This window comes from Bombina bombina, chromosome 2 (assembly GCF_027579735.1).
Source record: "Bombina bombina isolate aBomBom1 chromosome 2, aBomBom1.pri, whole genome shotgun sequence".
NCBI classification, from domain to species: domain Eukaryota; kingdom Metazoa; phylum Chordata; class Amphibia; order Anura; family Bombinatoridae; genus Bombina; species Bombina bombina.
Genome location: NC_069500.1, coordinates 353,979,245 through 354,005,215, shown reverse-complemented (window position 1 = coordinate 354,005,215; position 25,971 = coordinate 353,979,245). Strand labels below are relative to the sequence as shown.

The window sequence follows — 25,971 nt, the reverse complement described above, 5'->3', positions numbered from 1 at the left end:
TAATAAAGGACTTAATGCATGGATGGCTTATCCTGCTTATATAGTTGTTGTTGATCAGTGCGGTGCTAGAAGAATCTATCGTGAAGTGGCAGAGGTTAAAAAGTTATTAACTGACAGTAGATCTGGACTCCTGATTTATTGTTGTGCATATTCTCATTAATAATGTGGAGTTCATTCTTTGTAATATATATGCCCCTAATAAATTTAAAATTGAATTTTGGGATAAAATTAAAATCAAATAATTTCCTTTTATCAAGCAGAATCTTATTGTCGGGGGCGATTTTAATGTGACCATGTGTCCTGAGCTGGATCGTTTCTCACAAAGGAATGTCCCAGAGAACAGGAGATGTTCTAAACATTTTAGTAATTTCTATCGGAAGCTACAACTGGTAGATATCTGGCGGAAGCTTAATCCGGATGATCGACAGTTTTCCTGCGAATCTAAAGTTCATAAAACTTTTTCGCGAATAGATTTATTTCTTATTACAGAAGGTCTATCAATCTGGCGAACAGAGGCAGGAATTGGAGAAATCGTAGTTACAGATCATGCTATCATATCATTAGTCTTGGATAGACAGATTACAACTAACATGAAAGGTTCTGGATTCTTTTTTCCCTGTTATCTGGCGAATAATCCTAGGTTCACACTCTGGCTAAAGCAGATTTTTAAGGACTATTGTCAATTTAATGTAGCGCATTTACAGAAAATTGAAATTTTTTGGGAGGCTTCTAAGGCGGTCATACGAGGGGCCATTAAAGGTTACATGGTCACTCTTAATAGGAAAAAAAGGGCGCGGGAAGTTCAACTAACTAATCAAGTTAGGAACGCTTTTAAAACTTATTTTTTGAGTCGCTCGACATATAATTGGTCTAAATATCTTGAAATGAAAAAGGAGAGAGAGGTATTCCTGCTACAAAAACATCAGGTAGAAAACAAAATTAATTTACGTTTTAGAAGTTTTCACGGTTGCTCGGCAAAAAATCTTGCCAGATTGGTTAATATCAGGAAAAAGAGGAATTTTATTCCCGCTATTCAGATAGAGGATACTTGTTATAATGAGACAAAGGACATTTCTAGGGCTTTTGCTCAATATTATCAACAGCTCTATATGGAGGTGCCGGCTGATACAAAGAATCAAGAGAACTTTTGGTCTAAGACTAAGGTGCCTAGAATTCAAGTAGAAAACCTGGATAAGTTGAATGCTCCGTTTAATAATGAAGAGATAGTTACCGCAATTAAAGCTTCTAAAATGAGTAAAGCATCAGGCCCAGACAGGCTACCTGCAGAGTATTATAAAATATTAGTTGAAGAGATTGCTCCTATTTTAGTAAAACTTTTCAATTTTTATTTCACTTCTGATAATCCTATTTCTAACCTAACATCTCTTTAATTCTAAAAAAAAGGCAAGGATCCAATGGACCCTGCATCCTATAGACCAGAGCTTTCCAAACTTTTCATGTTGGTGACACACTTTTAGACCAAAAACATTTCGCGACACAGTAATTCAGTTGTACAAGCAAACAGGAGGTTAAACTATTTTGTTTTAAGAGATACGAACACATACATAAATTATATAATAACAAAATGTATTTACAAGTAACAGTATGTAAGTATGTGCAAGAAATAAAAAAAAGTTTAATAACACCAATAGCTGGGATGAACACAGTTTCTGAATATTTGGTGGAATATTAGATAAAGACACTCGCATTTCATCATCAAGTATTTTTAAGCTTCCACTTCCTATCCATATATCAAGAGCAGGAGCCGCAATGCACTACTGGGAGCTAGCTGCAAAAAAAGACAACCCTTTGACTTCTGACTTCAGCTCAGCGTTTAAGATGCCACCCTTAGAGCTCTGTGAGTCCGACTGACTACTGCCCGCGCTGCAAACACACTGCTGTCCCACTCACTGACTACACTTGCAGTCACAAGCCGATTGAGACTACACGTGCAGTCAGGAGCTAATGTGCCGCCAAAGCCGCCAATGGGAATAGTTTCAGTTCCCGCTGAGCTGCGCCAATAGGTTAAGATGATCTGTGACCCACTAGGTATCAATCATGTTTCAACCATGTGATATGCGTAGCAGGCAGGCAGAAAGTTAGAAACCAATTTTTTTTTTAAAATTCTAAACAATTTGTGTTGAAGCAGGGACACACCTACACACTGCTGCCGACACACTAATGTGTCCCGACACACAGTTTGGAAAGCACTGCTATAGACCAATTTCAGTGCTTAACGCTGATTATAAAATCTTAGTGTCAGTCTTATCTACCAGACTTTCACATTGTATCGACAACCTTATTCATCCTGATCAGACAGGTTTTATGACTGCCCGTAATCCGACGAAAAATATTCGGAAATTAATTACGGTTGTGGATTATATGTGGAATAGTGAGCATTCTAGAATTGATAGCGGCTTGGAAGATCGAGCGGTGTTAACTTTAGATGCTGCTAAAGCGTTTGATAGCATATCGTGGTCGCATCTCTTTACTGTATTAGCCAAATTTGTTTTTTCAGACAACTTTGTCAAAATTATTCGGGAAATTTATCAGAATCCTAGGTCGTTCCTTTTGATTAATCAAACAGTGTAGGCACCCATTGTTCTACAGAGGGGAACGAGGCAGGGATGTCCTCTGTCCCCTCTCCTCTTTAATATCGCCCTAGAACCTCTGGCAGTTAGGCTAAGAGAAGTATTAAAGGGAATACAATTTGGAACTCAAAGCCTAAAGCTTTTATTATACGCAGATGATATGTTAATATTTATCCAGGACACTGCGATTGAGATCCCAGAAATAGCAAAGGTACTGGAGGAATTTAGTTCCTTTTCAGGATATAAGATTAATATTGACAAGAGTGAAATAATGTGGTTGGGTAGAGAAGAGGGGAAGTCAACCGTAACTAAGTTTAGAATAGTAAAAAGTATTAAATATTTGGGTCTGGATATAAATAAAAATCCTAAATTCTGGTATCAGGAAAATTTTCTATCCCTTTTTCAGAAGATTAAAGATGATTTACAACTTTGGAGGACCTTTCCATTATCTATCTCAGCTTCTATAAGTCTTATCAAGACAATAATCTTTCCTCGTATTTTATATTTATTGCAAAACATGCCACTATATATATTAAATAAAGACCTAAAGAGGTTGCAGTCGTGGTTTTCTCTTTTTATCTGGAAAGGTAAAAAGCCACGGTTATCGATTAATAGACTGACCAATAAGTTTCCCGCTGCCGGGTTGGCTCTTCCAAATATCAAACTTTATAATTTGGCAACTCTATTGAAATTTGCATTTGATTGGATTGCCCAATCTAATATAGTTTCGTCATATGTCCTTGAAGAGTATATGGTTTCTCCCTGGTCTTTGAGTGCTCTCCTGCATTGTTCATCTTCAAACCTACCGATACAAATTAAGAAATTGTGTTCATTTAAGAACATAATATCTGCTTGGCAGAAAGCCGGTCAGGTTCTTAAAATTGATCCAGCATTTTCTGAATTCTTACCGATTATAGGAAACCCACTTTTTGCTCCGGGTATATATCAAAAGGTGTTTAGGAACTGGCGAGATAAGGGGCTTAAAGATATACATCAACTATTGACTGCTGATCTTCGAATCTATCCCTGGGCTACACTATGTCAAAAGTACGTTCTTCCATGTAGAAATCAATATGCATACTTTCAGATACAACATTATATTTCATCTCAGAAATGGTATGCGTCTGTCATGTCTGACTGGTCAGACATGAAGATGTGTATTCAGAAATTTAGAGCAGGAGAGGCATCTATATCTCTTATCTACGATGTAATGCTTTCCAAACAAGGTATCCTAGCTTTGGAGAAATTATGTGTTTTATGGCGGTCGACCATTGAAATGATTAATACAGATATGCTTGCAGTTAGTTTGTCTCAGGTCTCTAGTTATCCTGTATCAGTTGGCTGGAAAGAATCTCATTTGAAATTAATCAACAATTTCTATCTAACCCTGGCTAAATTATCCAGATTCTATCCAGAACAAGTTGCAGCCTGTCATAGATGCTCTTGTCCTTCTGCGGATTTGTTTCATATGCTATGGTTTTACCCAAAGATTCGACAGTTGTGGTATAAAATCCAATTTCGGATAAATAAGGTTCTGAATGTATCTCACTCCTTTTCTCTGGAAGACATTTTCCTTTTGGTTACTGATGTCAGACTGAATATAGATAGACGTGTAGTTAATACAATTATACTTACAACTAGACACATTATTTTTAAGAATTGGACGGCTCTTAAAGCTCCTAGTTTGGCCTCTATATTGAAAGGTATTAGAGAACAAATCATTTATGAATCCTTTCATTTACAGCATGTAAAGGAGACTAGAATCAAAAAATTTCTGATCGGGTGGGCCTCCGTGATTACAACATACCCAATTCCAGTTCAGAAGCAAATTTTGTCCCCCTTCCTCTCCTCTATTAGCTTTTCAGAACTGGTTATATTGGGAATATTCCCTCATATGTGGATTAGGAGTTATAGAGATGGTTAAAAAGTCTAGTGGACCCGGCTCTGGCGAGGTTGGAGCAAGGATGATTAATCGGAGTGAGGGGGGTGGGGGTTCATTTTTTTTTCCTCTCTCTCTTTCTTTCTTTTCTCTTTCTTCTTTTCTTTTTTAGGGCCTATTTTCTTGGTGTTACAATACACCCTTGTTTTATCTTTGAAATAATAAGGAAACCTATAATATATATTGCTATACTAAAATTGATCAGGGATCATTATAAAAAGCAGTTTCATGGTAATACTATAAATGATATTAATTGTTGTCATATGGGCGTATATACATATGTGATTAATTCATGTGTTACTTATTTATGTATGATGTTGGAATACATATATATGAAAAAAAAAATTTTACGTTACAATGTGTCCTGTGTGACACAAGACAGTATGACGCTGATGATGATCTGCTTTTGATTTTCTTTAATAAAAATAATAAAAAAAAAAAAAAGTTATGCGTTCTGTTGTATTATCACCAAAGTGCCATGGGATTTTATTACTCATCTAATTCAAAGTAGCCCGAGGAATGCAGCGTATTAGCAATGACATCAAAACACAAGACTTAGATTTTTTTTAAATCAACCCTGGCTGCCAGTAACCAAACTAGTGTGTTAATCTCTTATAAAAGTGACACACAATCAAATAAAAAGGTCCAAAGAACACACCGCTCTTAACCCCGCACCAGCCGCGTCCTCAATACGAGCACTACTGCCTCTCCTCTGAGTCTGAGAGCGGCTGCGTGGCGTCACATGATATGGGCGCCCCAACCCCAGGAAACAAACGTGCTGATGCGTGCTACTAAGGAGACCACTCTGCGCTCATCACACCCCAAGCCCACCGGCTCCACTGTATTTGAGTGTCACGTGTGCACTCCCCGCAGCCCCGCCCCCTGTCGCCCTTGGTAATAAAAATATATATATATTTTTTTTTTTTAAACTTCCTTCTGTCTGCAAATTAGGTGCCCTCTGGGGTGTTGCCCCCAAAGGACGGCCCTGGGCTCAATATATTGTGCTGCCTGGGTCTGAGAATGGAATGACGCCCTCCCAGTAATAACATTACTGATTAGCATATCAACCTCAGTGGCTGACCTAATGAACAGAGGGCCCTTGTGCAAGTTTTTGTGTGGGCTCCCCCCCCACCAAAACAAAAAGTTACTCAAAGTTATTATAACAGGGGTTATTTTGGAAACAGCAATGGTTATGCAAAATGGTAAGAGACAGACTGAGACACACTTTCTCTCACACACACTCCCTTTCACTTTCTTTCACACTCACGCACACACACTCTTTCACTCCCTCTCTTACACACACTCTATTTTACTCTCTCATATACATACACACACTTTCCCTTACACGCACACACACAAACAAACACATATACACTCACACACATTCATTCTCTCACACACATTCATTCTCTCACATACGCACTTTCACTTTCTTACACACACACACACACACTTATGCATTCTTTCTCACACACACTTTCACTCTGTCTCACATACACTTACACACACAATACATTTTAATGGTGGACACATTTTAGTCAAGGTCTAATTGTCCAATTGAGAATGATTAGTATTATGAAAGTAAATTTAATTTATGATAACAATGGGCTGTATTATTTTTGGATATCCCAATAATCAAAGCACTTGCCATACCACAAATTAATGCACCATGCTACAAATTTATCACAAAAAAAAATAAAGTAAAAAACAGCTTTATTAGCATCAGAAACTCTTTAAAGGGACAGTAAAGTCATAATTAGACATTCATGATTGAGACAGAGCATACAATTTTAAAAAACTTTTCAATTGGCTTCTTTTATTTAATTTGCTTCCTTCTCTTGTTATCCTCTGCTGAAAGGTTTATCTTAGTAAGCTCAGGAGCAGCAAAGAACCTAGGTTCTAGCTGCTGATTGGTGGCTGCATACATAATACTGATTATCATTGGTTCACCCATGTGTTCAGTTAGAAACCAGTAGTACATTGCTGGTCCTTCAACAAATGATACCAAGAGAATGAGGCAAATTTGATTATAGAAGTAAACTGGAAAGTTGTTTAAAATTGTAATTTTCTACCTAAATCATAAAAAGAAAAATGTGGGGTTTCATGTCCCTTTAAACATGTAAACTAGATGGGAGTCCAAATCTACTAGACTACTGCAACGCGTCCAGACTAGCCTAAGATACTTTGCTTCTAAAAAGATCCAGGGAGGTCATATGGCCATCCCTTGAAAAGGAGGTGGGGGGATGGTATGAAATAGACTCAATCATATGGGACTCACGGGGCTCACAATCTAATAGGGAACTCCCAAGACCCTTTACTGCAGATCTTATAGGGGAGACTTGGAAGACAGCGAGAACTAAAATGAATCTCCTACCACTGCACTCTCTATTTATCCCAATAAGATATATATTACCCAGTGAATTATGGTCTCAACTTAGGAAATGGGAGAATAAGGGCCTTTATAGGGTGGCGGATTGTTTGATGGGCAAGAAAACATTATCATATAACCAACTGCAAATGAAATTAGACCCGATAAAGCTACATTGGTATATGTATTTGCAACTAAACTCAGCTATACAGACTTATTTGAAAAAAAATCAGTAACGAGACCCCCAAGATATTAGAAACCTTCACCAGATCTGAGGACCGCATTAAACACTCTAGCCTAGATTTAGAGTTCTGCGGCCAAAGGGGTGCGTTAGCTACGCATGCTTTTTTCCCACGCACCTTTTAAATACCGCTGGTATTTAGAGTTCACAGAATGGCTGGGTTTTCAGTGCGTTAGGCTCCAAAAAGGGAGCGTAGAGCATAATTTAACGCCACTGCAACTCTAGATACCAGCGGTGCTTACGGAAGCGGCCAGCTTAAAAAACGTGCTCGTGCACGATTCCCCCATAGAAAACAATGGGGCCATTTGAGCTGAAAAAAAACCTAACACCTGCAAAAAAGCCGCGTTCAGCTCCTAACGCAGCCCCATTGTTTTCTATGGGGAAACACTTCCTACGTCTGCACCTAACACTCTAACATGTACCCCGAGTCTAAACACCCCTAACCTTACACTTATTAACCCCTAATCTGCCGCCCCCGCTATTGCTGACACCTGCATATTTTTTTAACCCCTAATCTGCCGCTCTGTAAACCGCCGCTACTTACATTATCCCTATGTACCCCTAATCTGCTGCCCCTAACACCCCCGACCCCTATATTATATTAATTAACCCCTAATCTGCCCCCCACAACGTCGCCTCCACCTGCCTACACTTATTAACCCCAAATCTGTCGACCGCACGCCGCCGCCAGCTACATTATAGCTATGTACCCCTAATCTGCTGCCCCTAACACCGCCGACCCCTATATTATATTTATTAACCCCTAATCTGCCCCCCACAACGTCGCCTCCACCTGCCTACACTTATTAACCCCTAATCTGCAGAGCGGACCGCACCGCTATTATAATAAAGTTATTAACCCCTAATCTGCCCCACCTCAATAACCCTATAATAAATAGTATTAACCCCTAATCTGCCCTCCCTAACATCGCCGACACCTAACTTCAAGTATTAACCCCTAATCTGCCGATCGGAGCTCACCGCTACTCTAATAAATTTTTTAACCCCTAAAGCTAATTTTAACCCTAACCCTAACACCCCCCTAAGTTAAATATAATTTTATTCTAACGAAATAAATTAACTCTTATTAAATAAATGATTCCTATTTAAATCTAAATACTTACCTGTAAAATAAATCCTAATATAGCTACAATATAAATTATAATTATATTATAGCTATTTTAGGATTAATATTTATTTTACAGGCAACTTTGTATTTATTTTAACCAGGTACAATAGCTATTAAATAGTTAAGAACTATTTAATAGCTAAAATAGTTAAAATAATTACAAAATTACCTGTAAAATAAATCCTAACCTAAGTTACAATTAAACCTAACACTACACTATCAATAAATTAATTAAATACAATATCTACAATTATCTACAATTAAACCTAACACTACACTATGAATCACTCTATAGTTTATAGACACAATGATTAGAGTCCAGTACCACACATACAACCACACGTAGTCAATTGGCTGCTCTGAGTCCTTTAGACTTAATTCAAATTATATATTTGATAATGCTGGACCACACAGTATGTGAGTAATTCAAGGAAGGGCATTCCCACTACGAGATCTTCTCTACAGCGTGTACCGTCACCATGACTACCTGATACACAACACAGCGCGCAGCTGCATGACGTCAGTACACCAGCCGGCTGTGTGCGTCGCAGATATTCATCGCGGGGTCACGCTGTTCTCTCAGATCAGTTGTATTTACGGTGATTCTGTGGGTATACAAGAAAGAGAAGGAACTGGTATGATTCCCTAGAGCTAATAAGAAGTAAGGGCTACGTTAGAATGCATTGAACAAACGAGCCGATAGTTGGTCTCATAACCGCATTGCCATATCAGGTTTGTGTGATACGGTATAGGATGTATTATCTGCTGTAACTGGCTAGTCTATTATTGTTGAAATGACCAGTACTTTTGATCCTTTAACGCTGCTTACAACATTTTCTTAAATTAATGTTTAAATTAATGTTTAGATATTTACTCAGATTTTCTGATTAGGTTTGGCAATCAGAATTTTTATTCAGAACATCCAGAAGGCTGGTATTATGTATATAACATAGTTCACATACACTTTGATATAGACACTGTTACACTGATTCAGGGACACAATATATGTTAGGGGACACTTAGATATTCATTCATTTCATTCACTTTGAGAGCAGGAGAATGTATAGTTTATTCCCACGATACCTTTTAACATAATATATGTTCACTTTATGTGGTTATTGGTACAGTATGCTTTTTATATCTGTTTGTTTTTCACATATCTTAATGTAATTTTTGAATATTTATATATGTTGCAATATACATATGTGTGAACATTGTACAGTTTGTTGAACAGCATTAATTCACAGGAGTAACACTCATCACATGACTATAATGTTTTTGAGGATCACCATGGTAACCGTTTTGGCGCAATTTTCACTGGGAGGGGTTTGTTTGGCTTTATAAGTCCAGTCACTTTTAGTTTGTCTTTGTCTGAGGAAGGGGAGTGTGTCCCCGAAACGTCGCGATTATTAAAGTTAATTTGAAGAAAAAGACCAGTGAGTGCCTTCCTTTACTGTGTATATATATATATATATATATATATATATATATATATATATATATATATATATATATATATAAAATACAAGTTTTTTCCAGATTTGTTAAAACAAATGAACATCAAAGCTGGAAGCAGAGCTTAATAAATTATTTAAAACACTCTCGCCTAGATTTAGAGTTCTGCGTTAGCCGTCAAAAGCAGCGTTAAGGGGTCCTAACGCTGCTTTTGGCCGCCCGCTGGTATTTAGAGTCAGGCAGGAAAGGGTCTAACGCTCACTTTCCAGCCGCGACTTTTCCATACCGCAGATCCGCCAATTGCGTATCCTATCTTTTCAATGGGATCTTCCTAACGCTCGTATTTAGAGTCTTGGCTGAAGTAAGCGGTAGACCCTCTACAGACAAGACTCCTAACGCCCATGAAAAGGCTGTAGTTAAGAGCTTTATGGGCTAACGCCGGTTTATAAAGCTCTTAACTACAGTGCTCTAAAGTACACTAACACCCATAAACTACCTATGTACCCCTAAACCGAGGTCCCCCCACATTGCCGCCACTATAATAAATATTTTTAACCCCTAATCTGCCGACCGCACATCGCCGCCACCTACATTATACCTATGAACCCCTAATCTGCTGCCCCTGACATCGCCGACACCTACATAATATTTATTAACCCCTAATCTGCCCCCCCCCAACATCGCCGCTACCTTACCTACACTTATTAACCCCTAATCTGCCGACCGGATCTCGCCGCTACTATAATAAATGTATTAACCCCTAAACCGCCGCACTCCTGCCTCGCAAACACTATAATAAATAGTATTAACCCCTAATCTGCCCTCCCTAACATCGCCGCCACCTAACTTCAAGCATTAACCCCTAATCTGCCGACCGGACCTTGCCGCTACTATAATAAATGTATTAACCCCTAAAGCTAAGTCTAACCCTAACACCCCCCTAAATTAAATATAATTTTAATCTAACAAAATAAATTAAATCTTATTAACTAAAGTATTCCTATTTAAAACTAAATACTTAACTGTAAAATAAACCCTAATAAAGCTACAATATAATTAATAATTACATTGTAGCTATTTTAGGATTTATATGTATTTTACAGGCAACTTTGTATTTATTTTAACTAGGTACAATAGCTATTAAATAATTATTTACTATTTAATAGCTACCTAGTTAAAATAATTACAAAATTACCTGTAAAATAAATCCTAACCTAAGTTACAATTAAACCTAACACTACACTATCAATAAATTAATTAAATAAATTACCTACAATTACATACAATTAAATAAACTAAACTAAATTACAAAAACATACAAACACTAAATTACAAAAAATAAAAAAAGATTACAAGAATATTAGGCTAATTACACCTACTCTAAGCCCCCTAATAAAATAAAAAAGCCCCCCCAAAATAATAAAGGTCCCTACCCTATTATAAATTAAAAAGTAATCAGCTCTTTTACCAGCCCTTAAAAGGGCTTTTTGCGGGGCATGCCCCAAAGTAATCAGCTCTTTTGCCTGTAAAAAAAATACAACCCCCCCAACATTAAAACCCACCACCCACATATCCCTACTCTAACCCATACCCCCCTTAAATAAACCTAACACTACCCCCTGAAGATCTCCCTACCTTGAGTCGTCTTCACCCAGCCGGGCCGAAGTCTTCATCCGATGGGGCAGAAGAGGACATCCAGACCGCCAGAAGTCTTCATCCTATCCGGGCAGAAGAGGACATCCGGACCGGCAGACATCTTCATCCAAGCGGCATCTTCTATCTTCATCCATCCGGAGCGGAGCCATCTTCTTTCCAGCCGACGCAGATCTCGCATTCTATTGGCTGTTCCGATCGGCCAAAAGAATGCAAGCTCAATCTGATTGGCTGATTTGGATCAGCCAATCAGATTGAACTTGAATCTGATTAGCTGATTCAATCAGCCACTCAGATTTTTCCTACCTTAATTCCGATTGGCTGATAGAATCCTATCAGCCAATCAGAATTTGAGGGACGCCGTCTTGGATGATGTCATTTAAAGGAACCTTCATTCGGTGAGTAGGCGTCGGTTGAAGAGGATGGATCCGCGTCGGCTGGAAAGAAGATGGCTCCGCTCCGGATGGATGAAGATAGAAGATGCCGCTTGGATGAAGATGTCTGCCGGTCCGGATGTCCTCTTCTGCCCGGATAGGATGAAGACTTCTGCCGGTCTGGATGTCCTCTTCTGCCCCATCGGATGAAGACTTCGGCCCAGCTGGGTGAAGACGACTCAAGGTAGGGAGATCTTCAGGGGGGTAGTGTTAGGTTTATTTAAGGGGGGTTTGGGTTAGAGTAGGGGTATGTGGGTGGTGGGTTTTAATGTTGGGGGAGGGTTTGTATTTTTTTTTACAGGCAAAAGAGCTGATTACTTTGGGGCATGTCCCGCAAAAAGCCATTTTAAGGGCTGGTAAAAGAGCTGATTACTTTTTAATTTAGAATAGGGTAGGGACCTTTATTATTTTAGGGGGCTTTTTTATTTTATTAGGGGGCTTAGAGTAGGTGTAATTAGCCTAATATTTTTGTAATCTTTTTTTATTTTTTGTAATTTATTGTTTTTTTTTTGGTAATTTAGTTTAATTTATTGATAGTGTAGTGTTTGGTTTAATTGTAACTTAGGTTAGGATTTATTTTACAGGTAATTTTGTAATTATTTTAACTAGGTAGCTATTAAATAGTAAATAACTATTTAATAGCTATTGTACCTAGTTAAAATAAATACAAAGTTGCCTGTAAAATAAATATAAATCCTAAAATAGCTACAATGTAATTATTAATTATATTGTAGCTATATTAGGGTTTATTTTACAGGTAAGTATTTAGTTTTAAATAGGAATACTTTAGTTAATAAGATTTAATTTATTTTGTTAGATTAAAATTATATTTAATTTAGGGGGGTGTAAGGGTTAGACTTAGCTTTAGGGGTTAATACATTTATTATAGTAGCGGCAAGGTCCGATTAGGGGTTAATACTTGAAGTTAGGTGGCGGCGATGTTAGGGAGGGCAGATTAGGGGTTAATACTATTTATTATAGTGTTTGCGAGGCGGGAGTGCGGCGGTTTAGGGGTTAATACATTTATTATAGTGGCGGCGAGGTCCAGTCGGCAGATTAGGGGTTAATAAGTGTAGTTAGGTAGCGGCGATGTTGGGGGGGCAGATTAGGGGTTAATAAATATTATGTAGGTGTCGGCGATGTTAGGGGCAGCAGATTAGGGGTTCATAGGGATAATGTTGGTGGCGGCGGTGTCCGGAGCAGAAGATTAGGGGTTAATAATAAAATGCAGGTGTCAGCGATAGCGGGGGCGGCAGATTAGGGGTTAATAAGTGTAAGGTTAGGGGTGTTTAGACTCGGGGTACATGTTAGGGTGTTAGGTGCAGATTTAGAGAGTGTTTCCCCATAGGAAACAATGGGGCTGCGTTGGGAGCTTAACGCTGCTTTTTTGCAGGTGTTAGGTTTTTTTCATACCAAAATGCCTCATTGTTTCCTATGGGGGAATCGTGCACGAGCACGTTTTGCTAGCTTACCGCTACCTTAAGCAACGCTGGTATTGAGGGTTGAAGTGGCGGTAAATTCGGCTCAACGCATCCTTTTTGGAGCTTAACGCAGCCCCTCAGACAACTCTCAATACCAGCATTGTTTGGAAGCAGCGGTAGGAAAAAAAGCAGCGTTAGCTACGCGGGTCTTTACCGACAAAACTCTAAATCTAGCCGTCTGAATTTTTTCAATTAATCTAAGTGATTTGTTTTCTTGATCTCTCATTCAGGCCCTGATATTCAAAACTTCTCCACTCAGGTGAGATATTCTAAAATGATCCTCCAGCACCGTGAGATCCCTAGTAAAATATTAAAAAGGCAGATTTTGCTTTGGTTCTCCAAGGCAGCGGTCGCCAACCAGTGGTCCATGGACCACTGGTGGTCCACGAGAAGATGTTGGTGGTCCTTGACACCATCAAGCAGGAATTAGTCTCCTCTGATGGTGTCACCCTGTCGTGACGCAACTCCCTACAGTGCCTGGCTGGGCATCAGTGAAAATGGAGGAGGAGTTAAATTACAATCTCCCTGCGCAATCTCCCTACTCATTAGGAAGTATTCTCTCAGAGAACCTGGAAATCCCAGAGAGATGAGAGATGCCTTCCATCAGTGGCATATTTAGGTTTTGTGCTGCCCTAGGCACTCCAAATACTGCTCCCCCCCCACACACACACAATTTAGGCCATTTTTGGCCATAACATTTTTTGGTCATGGAGTAATGTGACTTTTTTCCTTGCTGCATTTCCAAATTAAATGTTCACAAGTCAGGGCTTGTAAAAAGCCTAGGTTTAGTAATTAATATCCCTAAATAATGGAAAATAGCTCAAACCTGCCTATATATATATATATAATTTTAATATAAAGCACTTGTAAACCACATTGCTTGTGCTCTTGGTCAAAACATCAGCTATTTGCATTTTTTTTTAAATACATTAATAATGTATTTATAAAGAAAGGAACTTGCAGAGTTATATTGGTATTTTATGGCATATGGTTAAAAAAATATTTTTAAGTTTATCTAGGAATCAAAAATTGTTTGGTCATCTGAATGTCTGTGTGTGTTGAGAAGTTTGTTTTGAGAAATACAAGGAAGGAAGGATATCTAGAAGACACATTTCACACACTGTTTTCTCAAACACACAAAAAGAACACATGCAGATATTGCATTTTTTAAAGATAAATTCATTATGATACATAGACCAGCTCATTATGATATATTGTAAACTCATTGCAGAATTTCTGTGAGTCCTGTGACTAATAAATATTTAATTTAAATTAGTACACAAAAGTAATTGTAATAAATCCCATTAAAGCTATGTTATGGAGTTTTAAAGGGAGTACACAAAAGTAATTGTAATAAATCCCAATAAAGCCATGTTATGGAGTTTTAAAGGGATATTCCAGCCAAAATTGGAAACCCCATGGGTGCATTTCGGTATTGAATAGAAGCAATTTTGTAATATACATTCATTAGCAAAAATGCTTTGTGCACCAGCATTTTAAACACATCACTTGCTCAAAGAGCCTAAGGTGCTCCTACTATCTGGTTATAACTAAATTTGTTAATTGCTGACATGACACAAGCCCCACTTGTGCTCTGAGCAGCTGCATTATGTAAAATGTGGTTGCAGTAACAATATCTAGCTATGCTTCACATGCACGTGCAGAGAAAAATGTTAACACTAAAACAGTGATCATTTTTACTAGAAGCATTTTTGCCAATACATGTATATTGCAAAAAAATTTCTATTCAAAGATTTAATAAATCTATGTGCATTTAAATTATGACTGGAATGTCCCTTTAAATGGCTTAAGTAAAACCAGCTAATAAAATATGAAAATAAACACTTTTTTTTTTTTTTTTTAACAAGTTAACATGGTAATGAATTCCTTCAGGAGAGTAGTTATAGGAATATGTGAGATACATATATTTTAAAATAATTTTCTTAGTGCAGGTTAGTAACTGATTTAGCTCCTTAGCATTATTTATAAATTATTCTACACATAACATTACAATATTACTCTGGGGACAAAACGATATCAACATGTCACAGTCATAATGATAGATATGCGTCATACTGACTATGATCATCATCAGAATTCATATTGTTATTTTTATCACTGTGACTGTTATCATCACATAACACTGCACTGTGCAGGGACCATCCTCAATACAGGCATGCCAGGCAAGTGGCAGCAACAGTCAGTCAAGGGCACAGAGCTGCAGTGTGCTGCTATTTTAATTATTACATTAATATTATTACATTTATTTTACTTACAGAGTAGACGAGTGAGTGGCGTGCTCAGTGTGTGACCCACCTGAGAATGTGTGTTGTGTCTGCCCACTACTCTGCTAATGTATATTGTAGGCAGCAGGCTTCTTCATGGCTTCGCCTCTTTAGCACCACTGCAAAATCCGATTGCCACCTGGCCTGCCTGGGAGATCACGTGCGATGCATGGCTCACTTCAGCAATGTGCAGAGTCAGGAAGGCGGCTATTGGTTGAGGTCGTCAAGTGACGTCGGACGGAGTCTAATATTTTCAAAATAAAAAGTACAATACTTACTAGTGCAGCGGCCGGGGGCAATGGAAAAAAATGCCGCCCCCCCAAAATCTTGCGCCCTAGGCATGGGCCTTGTTTGCCTAGGCCTTAATATGCCCCTGACTTCCACAGAAAGCAATGAAGCTCTCTGGGATACAAAAGAAGCAGTGGGGAGGAGCTAGAGAGTAACGGTGGAACTCACTGGGAAACAAGCAGAGCAGATGAGGAGGAGAGGGAATTAAAATCCAGCATACAGTTGCCCAAGATGTGTTTTGAGCGTCTCCCATGTCCAGTTGACCCCAGCTTACCTTCTACATTTATATCTGACCTTCTGCATTGCAGGGACTATCCCCCCATGTCTCTAAGAGTAAGCAGAGACATAGGCTTTAGCAGAAAGAAAAATATTGTATTCTAATACTATACTTCTGAACCGTAACTTTAAAATTTCTTGGGTTTTAAAGTAACTGTTGTGCTCCACCTATAGTAGCTGTTAAGAGATTGCAATAATTTATGGAAAAAGTTTTGTTTCCATGGCAAAATGGTGACTGCAGCACATGGTGCACATCTGTGAAGGTCATGCCCTATTCAGATTTTGTACCCAGACTACTCAATGCCTGCCCTGACTGCCATACCCCACTCCAACTCACCAAAACTGTCTTCCATGCAGCTTCTTCATTATTTAAGTTTACACTTGTCAATGGTAATATCAATAACCAGAATTAATATGCAGTTTAGTATATCATAATACATGCTTATATTACCTACTTCAAAGCAGTATTACCCAATTTCCCAATTAAATATTGATCTTGATTCATTTATTTATTTAAATATGTAGCTATAAAAATACATTATACTACAAAAATGTCATTTAGTAGGAGTCTTATATCACCAAATCTGGAGTTGATTTCTTTGCTTCAAGCATAGTTGTACAAATGTACCAAAAAAATTATGGAAATTTTTTTCTAATTACCAGAGTATTATTTAGTGCATGATTCTTCAAACTTTTCCCATGACCCTATTTTTATGCTTGGTCTGAAAACTTCTGAAGTAATATACCTAGTAAAATTTAGAAAGCCGGGGAGTTTCCCACATTGCTTCCCTATCTTCTACCACCAGTCCAAGCAGCGTGATCCTTTAACCGAGGTTGAGGACCAGTTTAAACACCTACATAAAAAAAGTTATTTCTTGATAATCGTGTTGTTGGATAGAGAACTAGAATTCCTTTTTTTCCAAAAAACACAAATAAAAATGTTGTTTTAATACGCACGCATTACTCAAAGCCAAAGATACAAATCTCTTATACACGCTTTAGTAATAATGCCTCACAATAGGCCACTAGTAAAATGAATCACCAGAAGATACCTCTACTTTGTAGTTTTTGACAAATCAAAATCTTAGAAAGATTACGTACTTCTAAACATTCCAATTTAACATACTAGACCTACCTACCAAGGGCTCAGCCTCTTGATTCCATTGCACCTGACAATATATAACATGCTTCCGCTATTAACTAAACACTAACAACCACTGGGAACTTACCTTGCACCTTTGAGCTGTTGCAAAGCGTGGCTGGAAAACCTCATGCAGCATTTCACAATCTATATAGAGAGGAGTCCGAAGCTTTTAGCTTCAGTTGCGCTGTGAGCGCCAGCTGTAAAGTATCCAAGGGAAGCGGAACCGCTGCTGTAGCTCTACACAACTAATCAGTGTCTAAAACAGTTTAATCTATCAACTTCCTACGAACACATCTAACATGCACGGGACTCTGACCGTCTTCCCTGGGAAATTTCTGGGGACATAATTTGTCCGGGGACAGTCTCCTCAATCCAGGGACTGTCCCCTAAAATCGGGGACATCTGGTCACCCTAATCTAGACTAAAGGGCAATTAATTATGATCACTGAGCTTGAACGGACCCACTAGCATCCTCTTTCATTCCTTACCAAACCTGCAATATCTCTGAGTTTGCCTATAATGCTCCCGTTCCAAATCACTGGTAGATCTTTTGACACACAAGCACACATACACACACACACATATAATACATTGTGAAATAAGGTTTTGATTTTATTATAAGTTGTTAAAAATAGTATGTTACTATATGTAAATTCAAAATATTTATGGTATGATGATGTGCAGTGTTTTGTTTTTTTTTAATATTTATTTATTGAATATATTGGAAGACAAAAAATAATTGCCTAAACTATGGAAATTTAGAGAATGTTTGTAAATGTCAGATTTTAAACTGTAACATAAAGTTAAACAGAGTTCATTTATGGCTGATTGGAAAGGGACACGGTATGCAAGAAAAAAAAACACAATAAAAAGACAATGCAATAGCACTTACTTTGAATTTGAAATGAGCAGAATATTGCTCAGTAGCAGCCGGTGCCTCTGAAAGTGTGCATATAAATAGAATATGCACAATGTGTGTAATGCTAGTGGGATATTCCACTATCAGACCAAACTTGGCCAGTAGTCTTGTTATCCCGGTGTCAAGCTAGAATGATAGGGAATATCCCAGAGCAGAGAAAGTTCGCAAAATGAGGTAAGCGGTACTCACAATAGGCAGGGTAATCTTTGACGGCAACAGGTAGGGAATCAGCGGTTAGGCTGCTCAAGGGTAAACCACTTGAAGGACTGCAGACAAACAGGATAGCCTTTGACTGCAACAGGTAAAGAAATCAGCGGTAAGGCAGTTCAAGGGTAAACCACTTGAAGGACTGGAGACAAACAGGATAGCCTTTGATGGCAACAGGTAAAGAAACCAGCTGTGAGGCAGTTCAAGGGTAAACCACTAGAATGGTCAGGCAGGCAGAGTTCGGCAACAGTAAGGTAGTCCAAAGGTTCAAGGGATAAACAGGCAGAGTGGTCAGACAGGCAATATTCAGCAACTGTATAGCAATCCAGTATTTGGGGGTTAAGCAAGCAGAGTAGTCAGACAGGCAGAGTTCATTAACAGTGAGGCAATCCAGTAGTTTAGGGGTTAAGCAAGCAGAGTAGTCAGACAGGCAGGGTTTGTTAACAATGAGGCAATCCAGTACTTTAGGGGTTAAGCAAGCAGAGTAGTCAGACAGGCAGAGTTCAATAACGATATGACAATCCAGTAAACAGTAACAATCACACCCAGGAGCACACAAAGTAACACCTATACTTGGGCAGTGATAGGCACATACTGAGCAACTTACTTAGGCGCAGAATTTGCGCCACAGGAGATCCTGTCCGGCTTCAGAGTGAAAGGAGCGTGCGGCGATGACGTCAGCCCTAGGCAACGAGCAAAGTAGCAGGCGCTGCATCCCTAGCAACAGCTAGAGCGGCGCGGCGTGACAATTTGATTATGAAAGTATATTGGAAAGTTGTTTTAAATTGCTTGTTCTGTCTGAATCATGAAACTTTAATTCTCAATTGAACATGTTCAGTAGGAGCTGGTGCCTCAGAAAGTGTGCATATAAAACATAATGCACAATTTGATAATGAAAGTATATTGGAGAGTTGTTTTAAATTGCTTGTTCTGTCTGAAACTTTAATTACAAGAAAAATCTTGTAATTACAGGGTGATTCTTTTACCGGCGTTTATAAATTGCTTTGTAAATCATTTAATTACAGTTGTAAATATTTTTACATTTATTTGGTTAAGTACATTTATATGCAGTATAATATATATACATATATATATATATATATATATTATATATATATATATATATATATATATATATATATATATATATATATATATATATATATATATATATAAATATAGATATAATGTGCCTTGAAATATTAAAACGTTATTTTACTACCAAGTACTATATAAAACACACCACTACACATATACGCATTAAATATTTGATATATTGATGTGTGACAACAATATGATTAAAGGCTCATCTATTTGGCACTCACAATTTGTTTGATATTCGTTAGTAGTGCGATTAAAGACCTGTGTAATATGTTTAATTTAATATAAACTTATTTGTGGTGTTTATAGTTCGAGTTATGCAATCAATGCACTCTGACTGACAGCGACTAACATCCCGATTCCCCCTGAACCTAAGTAGTTAATCGTCATCCTTCCCCTCTCAGTGAAATAAAAAGATAGATGTTGTGACTGTGAGCCAATCACAGGCTCTCTTACATCGTTGCACATCTGGGCCATTCAGGTCCTGGCTTCGAACTCTGGGAGAGGGAGTTGACGAAAATAATGGGGGAAGACCTTTCAGCCAATCGTATTGCAACTCTCATCAGCTGGTAGAACCGCTGGCTTGGCAGTAGCTGATGCTGTCCGTGACCCGCTGCCAGTCACCCCGAGGCAGGTAAGAGGTTCCCTGCATGTGCTACTCTTAAATGCAAGAATGGAGCGCCAGTGTTTTATGTTGGCTGACGTGAATACACAGTGATGGGTAGTTTGATGTGAGCTTAGGTACTAGACTCATCAACATCCAATTCTGTCATAGAGGAAGAACATTGACAGCCTCCATTACCTGCTATTGAAAACCATCAACAGTCATTACGGTTTCCTAGGGAATAAAGACTTCCGTTATTTAGCTGTTAAGTGTTTCTGGCATCTGTTAAGGATTACGTTTTATACTGAAAATCGTGTGTTTTTGTGATTCCAACATACATTACCATAATAATAATAATTATAATAATTACTGAATAATAATATTAATGAAATATATAGGTATCCTTTTAATTATTAATCATATAGCACCTACCACTTTGAATTGCTTATGTAGGGGGTAAATAGAGTTTAACATTATTATTAACATAAGACCAGTGCATACAGTTTAAATTTGAATAACTTTAGAATATGCTAGTTTGCTTTAGTTACTGATTGTTCGCGGCTATTGTTACGTTTCCCAATCAGAGGTTATGAGTATTGCTGTTACCAGCACATCCTGTGTGTTTGTATGGAAATACTTCTGCTAGCAATGTCTTCTGATAGCTGCAGTGTTGTATGAGCGTTGCTAAGAGCCTAGAACATGCTGCAAGTGGATCTACAGTTCTGTTAGTAAGGTGCTCTCTAACTGGGTGCTTATAGGAATATCATTGCTGAAGTTAATATCCATAAAACCAGGGCCTGATCAGGTGCAGAGGAGAATGCTACATCTCACAGGAAATAGCTATAAACAGAATCTGAGATGCATAAATAGATTCATTATGGAGGAAAGATTGCACCTTGCAAGCAGTGTAATTTTTAGTCTTTCTGAAATAAATTTGTATTGGATTTTCTGTAAGAAGCTATAATTAAAGATAAAGACATTTTTTTAACCCCTTAATGACCACAATGTACCCTGTATGTCACTGGTCATTAAGGGTTTTTTCAGGACATAATAGCACAAGTCTAGCAAGAACACACTATTAATGCCCTCCCTCCAGCAGGCTTTGTGGAATAGAGCAGTCTCAGCGCTGGTGGCAAGACCGCGCTTTAAAACAATCAAGTCACAAAAAAAGGCCAGTGACATACAGGGTACGTCGCTGGTCCTTAAGGGGTTAAAAGCTAGTGTTTGATCAAATATGTTTGTTTACTGTTTGTTTTACCTTTATTTTGTATTGGAAATGTATTGTCAAAATTGTAAAGTAAGTTATGTATAATGTCTTGGCTTCTAGAGAAGGCATTTTTTAAGCAGGTTTGGCAGCCAGGGGGTTAAATGCTGAATTTAATAAATCCTGCAGTATTTTAGAAACATATTTATTTTCGCAAGAAACAAACCAGAAGCCATATAATATGTCTGATGTCCCAGTTACATGACTGACCACCACATCACTATGCATATACCATTTCTTTTTCAGATATTTTGGTGCATAATAATATAATAATATAATATTATATAATATAATTTCTCCTGAATGACTGTATGTGAAACTCTTTCAGTGAAGTTGTGTTTCTGTAAATTGCTTCTGAATCTATGTTCTCTTTGATAATCTTGCCCTTGTTTGCATTTGCTTGCGAGTGTGCTTTTTGTTAAAATGATAGAGCTATACTGGTTTAAATACACTCAGGAGTGATCTTGCTATATGACATAAATCAATTTGCAGATAAATTGTATGTTAAAAATATGATATATTTATGCATATGCTTAAACTCCCTTGAAATACACTATGTTCATGTGCTTTAAAAATAGATTTAATTCTATTAAAAACATTTGAGAAATGCAATGATAATACAGTGGGTAAGTGGTGTATAGAGAGCCAAGCAGCACATTTCTTTTTCTGTAATATAGTAATACTGAAATTCTATAGAAAGGGATGTCAGCTCGTTCTTTATCTGCCATTTGAGCTGAGCACCGCTTATGTTTGGCTTAAGCTTGTCAATCTCTTTGGATATTGGAACAAGTTTACAGTAAACAAAATTGTCATGCTCAAAATCATCCTTTGTTTAAGTATATCATAGATTAATTGGGTCACTGCAGGGCACTCAAGAGGAAGTTTAACATGCAGATTAAAGAGACATTAATATCAAAATTAAATCACATAAAATGTTAAATTAGGCTTAAAATATGATTTTAGTTGCTGTTACCACTACCTACATATCATGTGTGTATACTGGATACATAAGTGCACTTCATGCATAAGTATTCTTTATTGATTGCTTAGAACAGTTCTGGAGCTTATTTGCATATGACCTCTGATTGGCCACAGCAAGCTGTGGTAAACAACTAAACATCTCATTGGGTTTTCAAGTAGTGTATCTCTAGAATGCTCTAAAGAGGCAAAACCCCTGTAGAATTGCAGATCTTTTTGTTAAATACCGAGCTATACGGACTATGTTTTTGCCTTTGCATTGGTGTATAGAGGTGCGCTAGGCTGGCCCTCTTGTTTTGTAACTTTTGTCTTGGCTGGTACAGCCAGTCAGATGCTTCTAGACCCCTGCTGATGATGCCTTTGACTATTAAATGATGACAGTCAGAGACACCAAAGAAGAGGTGCAAAATCATCTGATTGGCTGTACCCCCCAAAGGATACTGAAATGATCACCTGGGGTTGCTGTTTCCCTTGTGCAGAGGAGAATTTCCTGGTATTTTGGGTCTGGACTGACCTTATTAGGAAGGATCAGACTAATATTCTTCAGGCAAGTTCTCCTCTATAAAAAGCACAACTGGGCTAAAAGAAGTTGGTCCCAGGGGTAACCGAGTCATTGAAAAAGCCACTCAGCTGTTGTCCGTTCTTGGCAGATTGCTTCTCTTTCTGTATGTATGTGGCTGTACCATCCACCAAGACAACAATTAAAAACAAATATACAAACAAATATTTTTCTCAGCATTTTGTGTAAGCAGCTTTTTTAAACCTAATAAAGACTCATTATGAAATACAATTAAATGCTATCTTTCAAAAAACGCACAACTTTTATTGGAGTTATATTACTGCTTTATATTTTTTCTGTCATATAAAATTATGAGTCATTTCAGTTTAATAACTGAGCCCATTTGGTGCAATAAGACAGTCTAGTAAATATGCTTAATACAGTGCTTGACAGATCCCAGAAGGCAGGGAGTTATGACTCTTATAATACGTTCTGCTTCTAACATCTGATTGTCCTGCTCTTGATATTCTGCCTTAAAATATTTGTTTAGCAGCTCATGGGCAAATGTTACACATAATTTGCATTTGCTTTGTGCAGGTACAGTTATATATTTTTTTTATTGCAATGTTAATTGTCTTAATCTTGTGTGAAAATTGTGTGGGTGTAGTTTGTGGAATATAATCATTTTGAAAGCTAAAATAATCACATTGTGAATGAAAATTAAAACAGTGAGATTATCTACCCTGTGAGGAGGTGGGTTCCTGCCATTTACAATAAAGAGGGGATGGAAGGCAATAGGCATTAGGCACCCTAATAAGGGTTTTGGTACTTGTAAGTTTCCAGGTAGGGAAACTGGATCTTGTAATAGGTTTGCACTTTGTTCTCCTTTTTTGGGAGTGGGAATGGAGTCAATGCAATGTTAACAGATTATGGATTGCAGTTGGTTTCTTCCATGCCTTCATTGGTAGGACATAAATACTGCACAAATACTTAACATAGTTTGGTTCATTCCCAGTAGTCTTTGTTAGTTTCTACCATAGTGTAATCCTGTGTAGAAAACTGACACGTTTAAGTCACACCTACAAATGTTAAAGGGACATATAATTTCACTCCTGATACCCTGACTGTGTAAATTTAGGGGCATAGTAATTGTTTACAAATAAAGGATTTTTATAGTCTTCTGTGGTTTTATTATCATCATGAATTGTCATATTCAGTAGAACAACTATATTTTTGATAGCCTGAAATCCTCTTTCTACTTATTTCAGCTTGCTTATTTATACACACACACATATATATATATATACACACACACACACACACACACACACACACACACACACACACACACACACACACACACACATATATATATATATATATATATATATATATATATATATATATATATATATATATATATACACACACACACACACACATATATATATGCTGGTTAGCACCATGTTTTGTATGTGTCTAGGAAAATTACAAAGGACACTTGTGTCAACCCTTCTTTGTATCTTAGTGTGTTTGGTTGAAGGCATGCAGTATGTGGCTGTAGGTTAGGGACCCAAGGAGGAAGAGAACTTGATGTTGTCCTGTGCCCAGGGCCGTCTTTAATATTGACTGGACCCTGGGCAAACATTTTCTTGGCCCCCCCATGGAATTTCGCTCTCAACCCCAACATCCCAAAAAACAAACAAAATCAATTTATTTTATATTTTTTTTTTTAATTATTAGCCCAGCAGTGGATCATCCACTGCTGGTCTAATCATTTAAAAAAATTGTAATATGTGAAACTGGACTTAAGCAGTACTAATAAGTAAATATATAAATTCATCCACTGTGGATTAATTTAATATGCGTTTGAATGTGATTCTGGTGTGAGGTTAGCTGGTTAAAGAGATTTAGGGCAGCCAACAGGAGCAAAGCAAGGTAAAGACTGAGGAGGAAGCTTGGAGGTGCAGACAAATATAAGTTTACTGACTGGAACAGCAGAACTACTATGGGAAGCTGTTAAATCTGAGACAGAGAGAAAAAAAAACTATAAAAATAAACCTTACCTTAATGTGTGAAGTATCAGCATGACACTATACATCATCCACATCAGCACATGTCACTTCTTTGCTAGGAACAAGTTCCCTCTCACCCTGCACTAGACAATGCTGCATGGGTGAGGTGCATGTGTGCACTCACTTATTCTTCCCACTGACACCTTTCTACAAAGCACTGTTCCCCTAACAAACTTCAGTTAGTTGATCTCAGGGCCACAGCAGAAAGAGCAGGGCTAAGGGCACCAGCAGACTGGATGCTGTCTGCCCAAGGCTGCATGGATACAGTGTGAAATGAATCACACAGCCTCAAGACTGAAGAGAGCAGTGTGTGCAGCTGCACAGATGCTCAAATCTTCACGTGCCTGCCGCTCCAGCTTTATGCTGCATGCGCCTACAGTCACCCCTATCCAGAAACAATCCCCACCACCAGAGCAGTTACCTGGTAACAGTGGTAACCCCTGCAGGAAGTTTTCTGATGCAGTGGGATTGTCTGGATGCCGAGTTTGGGATTAGCATTTAGTGCTGCACAGTGCACATCTAAAACAGCAAAGAACTTTTGACTGTGACAGTATTAGGACTGACTGTGTGTACCCCCCATATCACATGACATCAATCTGGCTCACTCTTGGTCCCTCAACAAAGACTGGGCCCTGGGCAGCTGCCCCTTTTGCCCTGTGTTAAAGACGGCCCTGCCTGTGCCTATTATCATTTGGCCAAATGCTGTAACTAACTCTTTTATTTCGCTTTTAATCAATTTGGTGCTTGCAAAAGTGTCAGACTTTCTATGTGTTGGGTGTATATACTGTATACATATATATATATATATATATATAACAAGAATTATTCAGCGCTTAAAGTGTATGAGTTATATGTTAGTCTTATTTCATTTATATGTATATATTCCCATCCATTAACCAAAATGTATATATAAGACAGATACAGATTAGGTACTAAACAGTCTCATTCAATAGAAAGTGGATAGTCTATGGATCTATAGTAATTCTTATAGTCCGCAGTACTGGTTCCTGTGTGCCACAGGTTCTGGCAGCCCGTCTGAT

At 38.0% G+C, this 25,971-nt stretch overlaps 1 protein-coding gene across 1 annotated transcript in view; it reads left to right on the top strand.

The window, feature by feature from the left end:
* The first annotated feature begins 20,061 nt into the window (after nucleotides 1-20,061).
* CAMKK2 (calcium/calmodulin dependent protein kinase kinase 2) overlaps nucleotides 20,062-25,971 on the top strand; it is a 490,619-nt gene continuing 484,709 nt past the window's right edge. The window contains exon 1 of the mRNA XM_053701737.1: nucleotides 20,062-20,145. The gene's annotated coding sequence lies outside the window, so the exon portion shown is untranslated. The remainder of the gene's footprint in view (nucleotides 20,146-25,971) is intronic.